General features: G+C 44.7%; 1 protein-coding gene across 3 annotated transcripts in view; it reads right to left on the reverse strand.

Annotated features, from left to right (window-relative positions):
• The window catches only part of Wdtc1 (WD and tetratricopeptide repeats 1), a 53,209-nt gene extending 37,860 nt beyond the window's left edge, over window positions 1–15,349 (reverse strand). The window contains exon 1 of one of the 3 annotated variants that reach the window (XM_090335477.1): window positions 15,268–15,349. The gene's annotated coding sequence lies outside the window, so the exon portion shown is untranslated. Of the gene's footprint in view, window positions 1–14,122; window positions 14,143–14,771; window positions 15,101–15,267 lie in introns of those variants that run through there. The other 2 variants (XM_090335476.1, XM_090335478.1) reach the window with 2 other exon arrangements.
• Between the last annotated feature and the right edge of the window lie 531 nt (window positions 15,350–15,880).

Below are 15,880 nucleotides of genomic sequence, written 5' to 3' on the forward strand. Positions count from 1 at the left end.
CATTACCCCCCAAAAAGTGTTTTTCTTCAAGAACAAGAAACTTTTGTTGTTCTTGTTGTTGTGGGGCTTGAACTCTGGATCTGGGCACTGTCCCTGAACTCTTCAGCTCAAGGCTACCACCCTGTCCCTTGAGCCATAACGCCACTTCCAGTTTTCTGGCAGTTAGCAGATGAGTCTCATCCCCAGAATTGGGGGGGGGGGGAGAGAGAGGGGGGAGAGAGAGAGAGAGAGAGAGAGAGAGAGAGAGAGAGAGAGAGAGAGAGAGAGAGAGAGAGAAGAAAACAAAGAAAGAAAGAAAGAAAGAAAGAAAGAAAGAAAAGAAAAGAAAAGAAAAGAAAGGCAGGAAGGAAGGAAGGAAGGAAACATCCATGGACAGAAAAATGCTATGACCATAAAACAGGCATTTATAAGTTGTGACTGGAGGGTTCTTCTTAGACATGAAGTCAAGGAAAATAGACATTTTTAGAGTTTTCTGCTTGCTCAAAATACCTCTCTATATTTTGGGAATTCCTCATCTGGTGAGTCCAGTGGGAAGTAAGAATGGAAGCATGGTATATTCTCTTATTATTCAGGATCCCTTGCAGCTATTGTGTGTATATATGGCCCAGGCTACACTAGCCAGGACTATGAAATGGGATCTAATATTGTAGCACTGAAGGTCACATAGAGTCCCTGTTCAGGTGTAGCAAGAGGTGGTTACAGTAGCAGTCAAGATCCAGTACAGCTAGCAGCAGTGTTGTAGGCTCTGTGAGAAGTGGCAGTCAGTGTCCTCACTGACTTGTTCTGTGAGCGCCCAGATTCTCTGGTTCTAGCCCATTTTTTTTCTTTGAGTTTGGTTCTGTGGCCTACCATAACATTTTGCAAATTTCCTTAATACTCCTTTCAATAACCAGCCAGATTTGGTTTCTATTGCTTATAATAACAAGTCCTACCTGATACAGAGGGGCTTAATAAGAAGACACATTAAAGCTAAAATATGAATGGCAAGAAGAAGCCAAGTACAGTGGCTCACACTTGTAATCTTAAGATACTTGGGAAGTGGAGACTGCACAGTACTCAGGCAAAAAGTCAATCCCCTTCTAGTCAATGAAATGCTGGGATTAGAGGTACATGCTGTTCATAGCAGCTGTGTGGGAAACAAATAGGAGGGTTATGTTCCAGGTCAGCCCAGACATAAGCACAAGAACCACTTAGAAAAATAAAGCAAAGAGAGTTGGGGACATGGCACAAGTAATAGAGTACCTGCCTATGAAATTCAAAGCACAGAATTCAAACCTCAAATCACCACCACGGAGGGGGGGGGGGGGGAAGCAAAAGCAAAAGAACTAAAGGAAGATGCTTTTGAGGAACAAATACTAAGGAAATAGAGGAAGAGAAGTTCAAAAGGCTTGTAAAACTACATTCTGGGGCCCGGGAGTTTGGCCTAGCGGTTAAAGTGCTTGCCTAGCATGCACAAAGACCCGGGTTCGATTCCTCGGTATCCCACATACACAACCAAGCCGGAAGTGGCAGAGACGAGACACAACCAAACCGGAAAAGTGGCAGAGACAAGACTGCGACGGCGGGCGGAAGCAAGCGGGGCCGGAGCGAGCGAGCGGGGCCTAAGCTAGAAAGAGGGCCTAAGCTAGAAAGAGGGCCTAGCCGGGCCGGAGCGAGCGGGGCCGGAGCGAGCGGGGCCAGAAAGAGAAGGGGGCCAAAAAAAAAAAAAAAAACTACATTCTGGTGGCTCACACCATAATCCTAGCTACTCAGAAGGCTAAGATCTGAGAACCATGGTTCTCACACACACACACACACACACACACACACACACACACACACACACACACACACACAAGCTGAAAGTAGAGGTGTGGCTTAAGTGGTAATGTGCCAGCCCTGAGCAAAAAACGCTCAAAGACAACGCCCAGGGACCGGGAGTTTGGCCTAGTGGTTAAAGTGCTTGCCTAGCATGCATGAAGACCCGGGTTCGATTCCTCGGTACCACATACATAGAAAAAAGCCGGAAGTGGTGCTGAGGCTCAAGTGGTAGAGCTCTAGCCTTGAGAAAGTCCAAGGACAGTGCTCAGGCCCTGAGCTCAAGCCCAGGACTGGCAAAAAAAAAAAAAAAAAAGACAACGCCCAGGCCCTAAAATCAAGCCACAATACACACACACACAACACATACACACACACACACACACAGACACACACTGAGCTTGTAAGTACTACAAGGAGTACAGCTTGTTACTACAAGGACTTGGAAAAGAGATCCAAATACAAGGCTGTATGATTCTGAAGCCTATTCTCTATACTATACTATACTATACTATAGTATGTAGTTTCCCAAGTAAATATCACTGTGAGAATCCACCAAAAAGCAACTAAATTGCCAATATTCTTACATCATTTACCAAGTATCAAGTATCAAGCACTGTGCCACACTAAAGACTACTGAGATGAGCTGGGTGCAGTGGCTAACTCTTGTAATCCTAGCTGAGATCTGAGGATATCGTTTAAAGCCAGCATGGGCACTAAAGTCCATGAGACTCTCATCTCCCATTAACTACTAGAAAATCAGAATTGGCACTGTGGCTCAAGTGATAGAGTGATAGCCTTGAGCTGAAGAGCTTAGGGACAACCTTCAAGCCCAGAGTTCAAGCCCCTTGACTGATCAAAAAAAAAAAAGGTGGGGGGGGGGAGACAAGAAGCTTTAGCTGACTACTGAAAGACAATGCCTAGACCAGAGAGCGCAGAATAAAAGGCAAGAAGCTGGGCCGGGAGTGTGGCCTTGTGGTAGAGTGCTTGTCTAGTATGCACGAAGCTCTAGGTTTGATTCCTCAGTACCACATACATAGAAAAAACTGAAAGTGATGCTGTGGCTCAAGTGGTAGAGCACTAGTCTTGAAAAAGCTCACGAACAGTGCCCATGCCCTGTATTCAAGCCCCATGACTGGCAAAAATAAAAGGGGGGAGGGGACAAGAAGCTTTAGCTGATCATTTATGGCTTGAAAATACAAGGAACAAGTGGGAAAGCCTGTGCTGGCTCACCCCTGTAATCCTAGCTAGGCAGTTCACACCTGTAATCCTAGCTGCTTGGGAGGCTGAGATCTGAGGATCAAAGTTCTAGGCCAGCCAGGGCAATACAAAGCAGAGAGACTCTTATATCCAATTATAGCCTTGAGCTGAAGAGCTCAGGGATATTGCCCAAGCCAGAGTTCCAGCCCCAATACCCCTACCCACCCCCACAAAAAAGAAAGAAAAAAACAAAAAGAAACAAGAGGGAAAGAGAAACCAGACCAAGTAGGAAAACACATGTCAAAAGTCAAATGGAGGGCTGGGAGTTTGGCCTAGTGGTAGAGTGCTTGCCCAGACCTGGGTTCAATTCTCTGTACCACATACATAGAAAAAGCCAGAGGTGGTGCTGTGGCTCAAGTGGTAGGGCTCTAGCCTTGAGAAAGCCCAAGAAAAGTGCTCAGGGCCCTGAGTTGAGGGCCCAGGACTGGGGAGGAGGGGAGTCAAATGGGCCAAAAACTGGGGGCTCACACCTGTAATAATAAATTTAAAAAAAAACTGGGGGGGGAGGGTGGGTCATGGGGCTTGAACTCAGCCTGATCTCTTCAGCTCAAAGCTACCACCCTACCCTTGAGCCAAGCCCCACTTCCCATTTTCTAGAGCTCAATTGGAGATAAGAGTCTCAGGTCCTTTTGTGCCTAGGTGCTTTGAAATTTGATCCTCAGATCTGAACCTTGATCCTCAGATCTCAGTCTCTTGAGTAGCTGGGATTACAAGCATGAGCCACCACCACCATCTTAAATCTTTTTTTTTTAACTAATTTATTCATATATCTTAAAGGAAAGCATAAGAAGGACAAGATAAATAAACAAATGGAAGTTGAACAAGATAACTTAGAAACCAGGGGCCAGCAGTTTGGCCTAGTGGTAGAGTGTTTACCTAGCATGCAGCACGAAGACCCAGGTTTGATTTCTTGGTACCATATACACAGAAAAAAGCTGGAAGTGGTGCTATGGCTCAAATGCCAGACCACTAGCCTTGAGGGAAAAAAAAAAGCCCAAGAACAGTGCTCAGGCCCTGAGTTCAAGCCCCATGGCTGGCAAAAAAATAAATAAATAAATAATAAAGATAATTTAGAAATCACTAATGGAAAATGGGGAGGGTAGCAGACCAGAAGAAACTTTCCACATGTTCTTCATTTCAGTGTCACCATGGTGAACTTAACATACCCTGATTTTTCACACTTACAGTTCTAATGACACTGAGGGCAAACTTGCTTAAAGCACATGAAAAGTTCAACAAAAACTTTCCACAGCTGAAAGACACAGGTTTAAGGTCAAGATTTGTAATCTAGGACATTGCAGGTCAACTCTAACACATACTCAAGTGAAAAAGAGAAAGCTGGTTTCCAGGAGCTGGGAATATGAAACATAAAATACCTAAGTCACAGGGAAAACACATGACAATGTTAAAATAAAAATATGAGCTGCAGATGTTATAACTCTCGGAAGGTATTCTTAGAGTTCTAAGATGCCTTGCAGGCCACCATTTAACCCCACCCTGTCCACACTGTCTTCTGAGCTTACTTCTGCTATCATAAAGGATGCTAGTTAAGAAAATGATGTTTAATTAATAGCTCAATGCAGAAGAATTAGTCTATTCATCATACAAAGCATACCAGTAATAGCCTGAAGTAAATAAAGCTTAGAACAAAGTACATCCTACTCATATGGAACCAGGGACCAAACAGCAGTATTCAAACATAAGGAATCATCCACATGCACGAAGACCCTGGTTCGATTCCTCAGTACCACATACATAGAAAAAAGCCAGAAATGGTGCTGAGGCTCAAGTGGTAGAGCTCTAGCCTTGAGAAAGTCCAAGGACAGTGCTCAGGCCCTGAGCTCAAGCCCAGGACTGGCAAAAAAAAAAAAAAGAAAAAAGAAAACTGTGGTGCTGGATGCCATAAGGAATCATCCATTTCAGATGTCACAGTCCTTTTCTCAATAATGTAGCTCAAAGAGAACAGACTTGAAATACTTGGGTACCTAAGTGTGAATCCCAGTCTCCTCAATGTGCAACTAGGCAAAGTTTTGATTTCCATATACATTTTGTTTTGTGGATCATGTGGCTTGAGCTTGGCCTGGGCGTTGTTCTTGAATTCTTCAGCTCAAGGTTAATGCCCTACCCTTGAGCCAAGCCCAGGCAGGAAAGTCTGTGAGACTCTAGTCTCCAGTTAGATATCAGAAAACCAGAAGTGGAGCTGTGGTTCAAATGGTGGAGTGCTAGTCTTGAGCTGAATTGCTCAGGGACAGCACCCAGGCTTAGAGTTCAAGCCCTACAACTGACCAAAAAAAAAAAAGTACATAATAGCCAGGGACCATAATGTCTGTAATCTCAGCTAAGGAGAAGTCTGTGATTCAAGGCCAGCCCAGGCAGAAAAGTTTGTGAGTCTGACTACACATAGTTTGGTTTGGCACCAAAAGCAAGCAAGCAAGAAAACAAGCTGCATGCAAATGTCTCACAATCCTAGCTAATGAAAAGGATAGGAGACCTGGAGAATTGTGCTTCAAAGTCAGCCTAAGTAGAAATCCACTAGACTATTTCCAATTAGCCAACTACTTGAGGCTTGCTCAAGTAGTATAGTGCCAGCTATGATTTTCTTAAGCAAAAACCTGAGGCTCTTAGGTCAAACCTTGGTACCAGACCAAACAAACAAACAAACATGTTGCAAGTGGTATAGTGCTGGCATAGCAAGTACAAGGCCCTGAGTTCAAATACAGTGCCACCAAAGAAAGGAATTACAATTTTTTAAAAATTGTAAGCTACTGGCTCGTGACTACATCTGTAATCCCAGCTACTCAGGAGGCTGAGATCTGAGGACTGCAGTTCAAAGCCATTCTGGGCAGGAAAGTCTGTAAGACTCTTATCTCCAATTAACCACTCAAAAAACTGGAAGTGGCACTGTGGTTCAAGTGGTAAAGCATTGCTTAGGGACAGAGCTTAGGTGCTGAGTTCAAGCCCCATGACTGACAAAAAAAGAAAAAATGATATACATGAATATTTATTGTTGCCTTTTTCATTATTACTAAAAGATGGGAAGCAAAGAAAATACCCACAGACAGATTTTTTTAAATCCATATATATATGGAATATTATTTTATATTTTATTATAAAAAGTAATAAAAAGGGGCTAATGGGTAGAGTGCTTGCCTACCATGCATGAAGCCCTGGATCTCATTCCTCAGTACCCCATACATAGAAAAGAACAGCTGGAAGTGGTGCTATGGCTCAAGTGGTAGAGATTAGGCTTGAGCAAAAAGAAGCTCAGGGACAGTGTCCATGCCCTGAGTTCAAGCCCTAGGACTGACCAAAAAAAAAAAGTAATGAAGAAACCAAGCATGATGATACATGCTTGTTATTCCAACATCTAAGAAGATCAGCATGAGGTTCTAAATTCAAAACCAAAATAAATAAACAATATCCAGCCCAGAAAAAGGCTGGATGAAGGGTGGCTAATTGATAGGCCCTGAGTTCAAACTCCAGTACTATTTTTTTTTAAATTGCATCACATCATTAGTAGTACTAGCATTCCCAGGGCCAGCTCTTTGATTCATCTATTAATCCTTCTAAGTCTCCAGGGATGATAATGCATTTAGGAGGGGCAAATAATTATCGCTGAGTAAGTAACAGCATGACTACTTGCATACCTAAAGTGCTTTTGCTCATGTTTTTAATTTGCTTCACAACAATCCTGTGAGGAAACCCTGAAGTTATTGTTTCCACTTAATAAGGAAGAACTGAAGTACAACACGATATAGAACTGAGGTAGAAGTAGAGTTTTGTGCTATGGGCCAGCCTCAGCCTTTAAACTGGTTGTGACACTGAGAAGGCATTTCACTGTTAAGTTGCTTTCTCCATCTGTAAAATGAGAGGTGACCTCAGAGATGAGCTTACAAAACCCCTTTCAATGACACTTCCCTGTGATGCCAAAGTGACACTGCTAATCTGCAGCACACCAAAGATGGGACCACAATCATCTGTATTCTTCCATTGGAAAATGTGCCTCCCATAGCAGAGAGGTACCCCAGATGTTGGCTGATCCCCTTTTCAACATGCTGAATTATGCAAAAGATGGGAAAAAGATGCACACAAGTCTCCTTTTACTCTATCTGTACTAGCTTTCCTCCTACTATAGAAACAACCCTATAGAACAGAAGAAAAGTGCAACCAAGTAAGGAGCCAGCAGCATTTTCAATGCATAGAGGTCATTGTACAGTAGCAAAGTAAGACGAAGAGCTGAGCTGTAAAATCTAACGTTCATATTCCAACTCTGGCACCTATTTTCTTTCTGTCTGCCAACCCTAGGGCTTTAACTCAGGGCCTAGGCACTGTCCTTGAGCTTCTTTTGCTTAAGGCTAACATTCTACCACTTGAACCACAGCGCCACTTCTGGCTTTTTCTGTTTATATGATTCTGAGGAATTGAACCAGGGCTTCATGCATGCTAGGCAAGCACTCCACCACTAAGCCACATTCCCAGCCCCTCTGGCACCTATTTTCTGTGGAACTTAACATTTCTAAACCTCAGTTTCCTAATCTGCTATCACTTTACAAGGTGATTAGAAATGGAAGAACACACGCGTGTAAAATACCTGACATTGAACCTAGTAAATATTTACTGAACATTTTAGACATTTTATTAATGTTATACTATAGACTAAACAATGACAATCCTATGAGACATACCCTACCATTATCTTCATTGGCTACCATAAAAAATTAATATTACTATCTTAAATCAGACAATGTTCGAATAGTCACGCCTAATTGTGTATCTTGCTATTCCTTAGATTTAGGCAAAAAGAGGAAAAAAATTGCCTTGTCTGGAAGTATAGCTCAATGGTACAGCTTCTGCTTAGCATATGTGAGTCCCTGGGCACAATCTTCAGCACCAAAACAACAAGGGTGCAGGGGCCAATAGTTTCCTTGACTCTTGCTCATTTTAAACATAAATTCAGAATGCCACTTCAAGCTCAACATGGTGGTTTTTAATCCAAGCACTCAGAAAGCCTTGAGCAACGGCTAGAATGTAGCTTAGTGTTAAGAGTGCTTGCCCAGCATATATGAAAGAAACCCTGGGTTTGATTCCTCAGAACCACATAAACTGAAAAGGCCAAAAGTAGCACTGTGGCTCAAGCAGTAGAGTTCTAACTTCAAGCAAAAGAATCTCAGGGACACGCCCAGGCCTTGAGTTCAAGCCCTGGGATTGGCATGAAAGAAAAGAAAAGAAAAGAAAGCTAAGTGAATCAGGATCACTGAGAGCCAGAGGCCACACTGGGATACACATCAAGTTCCAGGCCAGCCTGGGATATACAGCAACACAATGTCAAAACAAAACAATAAAACAAGTGAAAACTTCAAGGTCATGAACTAATAAGCACAACCACAGAATTTGGGAAACAATATGGCCAATGATTCACACCAATCAGCAAAGCATCGTTGGACATATTCTCTGCCATCTATAGGATCACATATGGAACTAAAAGCATCTCTCTCTCTAAGTCCATCCTAAGAAATGTTTCACCTATCAAAGACTTTTGGGGGCTGGGAGCATGGCCTAGTGGTAGGATCATTGCGTAAGACCCTGGGTTTGATTCCTCAATACCGCATAAACAGAAAAAGCTAGAAGTGGTGCTGTGGGTCAAGCGGTAGAGTGCTAGCCTTGAAAAAGCCCAAGAACAGTGCCCAGGCCCTGAGTTCAGCCCCAGAACTGGCCAAAAAAGAAAAAAGGCTAGCCGGGCACAGTGGCTCACGCCTGTAATCCTAGCTACTCAGAAGGCTGAGATGGGAGGATCTCAGATCAAAGCTAGCCTGGGCAGTAAAGACCGTGAGACTCTTTTCTGTAACCACAAGAAAACTGGAAGTGGCATTGTGGCTCAAGGGGTAGGGCAGTAGCCTTGAGCTCAACACCCAGGCCGAAAGTTCAAGCCCCATGACCAACTAAAATAAACAAAAGATTTTTGGTGAGAATTTACCTTGATGCCTTTGCCTTCTCTGCTTGAAGAGGCTTTAACACACAATTTGGACATTAACATTTTTCCTGGATGTTTTTAGAACTTTGTTTTTCAATAGTTTGTTTTACCTGCTTTCTCCTAGGCTGGCGGCAATCACCGTAACAGTGTGGAAGGGTACCAAAAGAGAAAAAGGAGCACTTTGGTTTTTTTTTTGGCCAGTCCTGGGGCTTGAACTCAGGTCCTGGGCACTGACCTTGGGCTTTCTCAAGGTTAGCACTCTACCACATTAACCAAAGTACCCCTTCCAGCTTTTTTTTTTTCTGTGCATGTGGTAATGAAGACTTAAATCCAAGGCTTTCTGCATGCTGGGCAAGCACTCTGCCAGTAGGAGCATATTTTGATAATGCTGTCCTTTTACTATTTAAGAGCATCCACAATTAGGGCTTTTACTGTTAACTTGCATCTTTCTCAATTGTGCCCTAAAGTCCTCATGTTAGGGAAGACACTGAAGCTTCTCAACGGCTATCACTATTCTCTTAGCAGAATGATAAATGAAAACTAATTGCTATAGAATCCTTCTTTTCTAACTCACTTATACTACATAAAAATATGACACAAGTGGGAATCAGGTAGACCATAAGCATTCTAAGTAAAGAAGCTTCTAAGAAGGCTCTAAGTAAATAAGCTTCCTTTAATCACATGCTGCTTTCTAAAATCACAAAAAGAAGACCAGGAGTTTGGCCTAGTGGTACAGTGCTTGCCTAGCATGCACAAAGACCCAGGTTCAATTCCTCAGTACCACATACATAAAGAAAAAAAAGCCAGAAAGGGTGCTGTGGCACAAGTGGTAGAGCTCTAGCCTTGAGAAAGCCCAAGGACAGTGCCCAGGCCCTGGGTTCAAGGCTCAAGACTGGCAAAAAAAAAAAAATGTAAAGCTTACTGAACAGTACCATCTACTCTCATTCTGAGATAGGTCCCTAGAAGATTTGGGGAGAAACAATCTTATTCATTATGAAAACAAAAACAGGAATTACGTATAAGGAAAAAGTTAACCAAAGTTCTAATGTAACACACTAACCTGAGAGAGCAACCTGGGCAAGGTTTTATTCTGTTTCCCACCCCCATCTCAAGAATATGGGGTTAATGCCTCTCCAGATGGCTACAGATAGGATTAAGGATCATTATTCTTGGCATCCATCTCTGGCACAGTTATAACAGTTATGACCTTGATCAACCTAAAAGGCATTAAATACAAAATTTTTTGAATATTTTTTTTTTTGTCAGCCACAGGGCTTGAACTTATGAGCCTAGGTACTGTCCTCTAAGCTCTTCAGCTCAAGGCTACCGCTCTACCCCTGGGCCTGGGCATTTGTTTTTTCAGCTCAAGGCTACCGCCCTTCCTCTTGAGCCTACAGGGCCATTTCCAGTTTTCTAGTGGTTAACTAGAGAGAAGAGTTTCTGGGTCTTTAGTGCCAGGGCTGGCTTTGAACCATGATCCACAGATCTCAGACTCCTGAATAGCTAGGATTACAAGTGTGAGCCACCGTACCCAGCTGATACTTAAATTTAAATCTATAGCAGTGGCTGAAAACTTTCTTTTAACAGGGCAAACAAAGAAGAACACTGCCTCCTATATTTTGATCTGTTGGCACAGCTTTAGGTCTTACTCACTAATGCCACAAAACCCTTGGAGGAGTCTATAGCTATTACTAATAGCACAAAGAATGAGTTTCAGAATTCTTAGCATTTTGGTCCCAATAAAGAAATGTTCCTTTAACTCAAAATGCTGGCTTTTGGAGAATACCAGTGAGATGCAGAGGAAAGCACATATGAGGTCATTCAGTTCTCATCAATCCACTGTAAGGTAAGACGTACCACCATAAACTATTTTTTTAACATATGAGAAAATCCATCTGTAGCTCAGAGAGGACCCATGATTTATTATTTAGCCTAGATCACACAGCAAACAGCAGGCCGATATGGATTCAAATTGCATCTCTACTACTACTATTGGTATAATTTCCAGCACATTCTTGAACTTTCACTTCTTTTCATTTGAGGATAGTAATCATTCTACCTTATAAGAGATTTCTAAGAATTAAGAGAGATATTGTAGGGGGGAAAAAGTATCTATCTAGCCAAGTCTCCTGTGTAAAACAGGAAATCAAAACATTTCCATTTCATAGATTAAAATACAGAGGTTGAGTAGTCCTATTACCTACATAAACATGAACCCTTTTCTTATCCTTGATACAAAGTGGCAAAACCACTGTTTCAATATTTCCACAATAGGTAACATGACAAGGTAGCCCTTTTTTTTTAAACAAAGTCAAATTTTGTCCTATCAAACCAGTCTACCTTCTCAGAATTTGTATCCTTTAATCACATGCTGCTTTCTAAAATCACAAAAAGAAGACCAGGAGTTTGGCCTGGTGGTAGAGTGCTTGCATAGCATGCACAAAGACCCAGGTTCAATTCCTCAGTACCACATATATAAAGAAAAAAAAAGCCAGAAAGGGTGCTGTGGCACAAGTGGTAGAGCTCTAGCCTTGAGAAAGCCCAAGGACAGTGCCCAGGCCATGAGTTCAAGGCCCAAGACTGGCAAAGAATAAATAAATAAATAAAAATAAATTAAAAAAATAAAATCACAAAAAGAAGGTCTAGTTCCTTCTCCCCTTGACAATTCAAGAATTTGCAGACACCTCTCCTGTTTCACCATACCCTAAACTTAGGTCTTTTCAGTTCTTTCTTACCAGAGGTAACTTGATAATCACAAAGCAGATAGCACTGGGTCTAAATTCCAATCTTTCCTCATATAAGCTATGTGAATATGAATTAAAACAAGTTTTTTAACTTCTTTAAACCAGTTTCTTCATCTATGTTATATAAAAAACCATTCTCACCTCCCATGATTACCATGGGGGTTAAGTTTTGTAAGAGGAGAATATTACTTAGTACCAAAAATGACACATACCAGATCTCCTCAATAAATGTCTTTTTTTTTGGAGGGGGGGTCAATCATGAGCCTGGGCACTGTCCCTAAGCTCTTCAGTTCAAGGCTAGTGCCATAGCACTATTTCTGGTTTTCTGGTGGATAACTGAAATTACAAGTCTCATGGACATTCCTACCCAGGCTGGCTTTGAACCATGATTCTCAGATCTAAGCCTTCTATGTAGCTAGGATTACAGGAGTAAGTCACTGGCACGCAGCAATATCAGTCACTTTTTAAGATATATGCCAACTGGAAAATACCTGGCAAAGTAAGTTAGCTAGGTACTCTACCACGTTGAGCCACAGCTCCATTTCCAACTTTTTGGTAGTTAAATGAACTTTCCTTCCCAGACTGGCTTAAAAACTCTATCCTCATCCAGCACCAATGGCTCACACCTATCATCTTAGGTACTCAGGAGGATGAGATCTGAGGATTGTGGCTTGAAGCCAGCCCAGGCAGGAAAGTCCCCAGGAGACTCTTGTTTCCAATTAACTTCTCAAAACTGGAAATAGCCTTGAGCACAAAGACCCTCAGAGACAGCCCCCCAGGCCCCGAGCTCAAGCTCCACAACTGAAAAAAAAAAATCTCCATTCTCAGAGCCACTGGTGCCTGGTCTACCCACATGGAGCCCAACAACCACGAACTGAACCTTTACAACTCAAGCCAAAATCCTTCTTCCTAAAAAAAAAAAAAAAAAAAAAAAAATTAACTGCCACTTGTGCGACAATTCCAGAACTCAAAACTGGAAAACTGTCATTAACACCATGTCATACTCATTACACATATTACACATACTCATTCCCTCATAGAAAGAAATAGATTGCTGCTCAATTCCCCTGAAGAGATAATCCCAAAGTTTTGCCTCTTCAACTTGAGATAAGACTTGAATATGTGTTCAAGGGTCAGAAAAGGAAAGACACAGACTTTTTTTTTTTTTTTTTTTTTTTTTTTTTTGCCAGTCCTGAGGCTTGAATTCAGGGCCTGGGCAATGTCCTTGGGCTTTCTCAAGGCTAGCGCTCTACCACTGGAGCCACAGCACCACTTCCAGCTTTTTTGTGTATGTACTGGGGAATCAAACCCAGGGCTTCATGCATGCTAGCCAAGCACTCTATCACTAAGCTACACTCCCCAACCAAGACACAGATTTTTAAGACAGTTTGATCACAGAATGAAAGGGTTATTTCTGGCCTACCAGTGTAATTCAACAATCAACAATAAAGAAATTTTAGTTAAAGACTTCCTAGAGGATCTCGGCATTACACTCAACAACAAAGACTCAATTCCATACCTCTAAAAATACAAGAATTTCTTTTTTAAAGATACGAGAATTACCAGGAAGACTAAGTCAGAACTCAAAGGAGAAATAATTATCAGTATTTTGTTTAGCTTAGTGAGAAGAGATTGGCACTATAGGACCCTGAAGTGTAGAAAAGCTTAATGCAGGCCTCTGGGCAAACACACGCCCTGGGTGGATAGTTCCTAACATGTTTGGGTCTGAAAGTGTCTTCTCTGTGTGTGTGTGTGTTACTGGGGCTTAAACTTAAGCCCTCACATTCTTGCTTAGCTTTTTCACTCAAAGCCAGTGCTTTACTGCCTGAGCCACAACTCCACTTCTGACTTTTGCTGGTTAATCAGCAATTAGTCTTATCAGATTTGTAACTGCCATAGCTGGGTTTGAACCTGGATCTTCAGATCTCAGGTTCCTGAGATCTGTGAACCACCAATGCAGAACAATATAACAATTTTCTTCCCCAAATGTTTTCAGGCTTTGCTAAACAGGAACACTTAACTACCACTTTACCCTGATCAACCATCCATTGTTGGAAGGAATGGGGAAACTACAGCTTCTAAACTCAAAACTTAAAAACAAAACTTTCAAGTCATTTTACCACTAAGTTAGGATGTTGGAGGAAAACAGAAAAGAACTGTAGGGGACACAGTTATATTGGACTGATACTATAATCGCAAGCTCCTACACCTCTTCTCTAAAAATCTTGATAGCACACTTCTTAGGGGGGAGCAAGAGGGCATCTAGAAAGCCAACCATTCAGCTGGCAGAGGAACGACCCACTGCAGTTTTCCTGCTGCACAGCAGTCTACCTCCACAATTCCCATTTACCGTGTGAAGTGGGTACTGAAGAGCCCACTCCCAAGTACAGGCCCTTTGCACCGGGCTACAGTCCTGGGAGGAAACAGTTTGGTGACAGGATAGACCATTGGTGGCTGCCAGAAGTACACGAGACCGGGGGGGGGGGGGAAGAGAGAGAGAGAGAGAGAGAGAGAGAGAGAGAGAGAGAGAGAGAGAGAGAGAGAGAGAGAGAGAGAGAGAGAGAGAGAGAGAGAGAGAGAATATGACACACAGGTCGAGTCATGGCCCTCCAGTCATTTCCACCTGCCCCTTCCTCCCTGAGAACCGACGCCAGATCAGATGGCAAAAACTCCGTCAAAGTCCCGTGCTGGGCTAGACGACTTGCACTCCCCCCTCCGCAGAGCCCCCCGAGGACTCCCACAACCACCCCCACCTCCAGTCCCAGGCCGCCCTCCGCCGGTCCCCAGACCTCCAGCCGCCCCACCCCCGCCCCGTCCCCCCCGGGGCCCTCGGCCCTGCGAGGCCTGTGCCCCCTTCTTGGGACACCCGGGGGGCCCCAAGGCGGACGGGCTCGGGCTCCCAGGCCGGCCTGGCTGGAGCTGGCCCAGAGCAGGCGGCCCGAGTGCCGGGGCTGAGCCGAGCCGCCGAGGGCGGCGGCGGCGGCGGCGGCGACCCCTACCTGTCCGGTCTCTTCCTGGGACCCGCGGCAGCGGCAGCGCAACTTCAGGAGCCCATGTCCGTCCGGGGGGCCCGGCCCCTCTCCCGGGAGTGGGGGGCGCGGATCCCGGGAAGGGGGCTGAGGGCCCGGGCAGCTCTAGCCTCTTCCCATGCTCCCCGCCCGGCGCCTGGCCGGGGCCGGACAGCGCCTCCGCCCGCCCCTGCGCACCGCCTCACACCCGCGCTCACACACACTCACACTCCCTCGCGCGCTCTCACACACGCACTCCCCTCCCTCCTCCTCCTCTGTTTATCTCCTCCAGCTGTCTAGGGACCCGGGAGAAGCCCGGCACTGCGCCTGCGCCGCGCAGTCTCCGCGCCCGCCGGGTGCCTCCCAGCCCGCGGCTACGCTACGGAGACAGCGCCCAGTAGTTTCCAGAATGGGGAGCTGGGGCCCCAGCTCCCCCACCCCCCTCCCCGCGCACGGTCAACGTCTGCTGCCGGCGGCGCCTACTAACATGCTAGTGGGAGAGGCCCGCTCTCCCTTAGCCAATCCACTTCGCTGCTCACGCGACTGGTAGCCAGTGGACAGGCGGGAAAGCAGGGCTAGCCCCCTGGGGCATTCTGGGAGTTGTAGTTTGACCGTAGATGCGCTCCTGCAGAGTAGGCTTGCCCCTCCCAGTTGCCATGAGTTACTCGGACGCACCTCCCACCCTACCATCCGGTACAATGCTCCCTATGCTCCCTAATACGGCTTGTGGGACCCGCCCACACACACTCACCCATTAGCACCCTACACACAGCACAGTCTCCAGACTTTGCCTGAGCTCCTGAGTTACGGTTCCCCTCAGGCTAGGGCTCAGGGCCTTTCAGAGCTAAGCTTCAGCCCACTTGTTTCTGGCTTGCAAGGTTTACGAGAGCATCAGAGTCATCAACGGCGTTTCCAGGGCCTGAAGAGGAGTGTCTTGGCGTATACTCCGCTATACACACTCTAGGAAGCCTAAGGCTGACTGGCTGGAGATAACTTCCCACGGGAGACTGCTGGAGTCACTGCTGACCACACTGCAGAGGAAGCCAGCCCTAAGTGTGATGGAGACGCCCTGCTCTGGGAGAAAATTGCCACGGTGACAA

The sequence above is a fragment of the Megascapheus bottae genome, chromosome 6, assembly GCF_031878675.1.
Source record: "Megascapheus bottae isolate mThoBot1 chromosome 6, mThoBot2.hap1, whole genome shotgun sequence".
Lineage (NCBI taxonomy): Eukaryota > Metazoa > Chordata > Mammalia > Rodentia > Geomyidae > Megascapheus > Megascapheus bottae.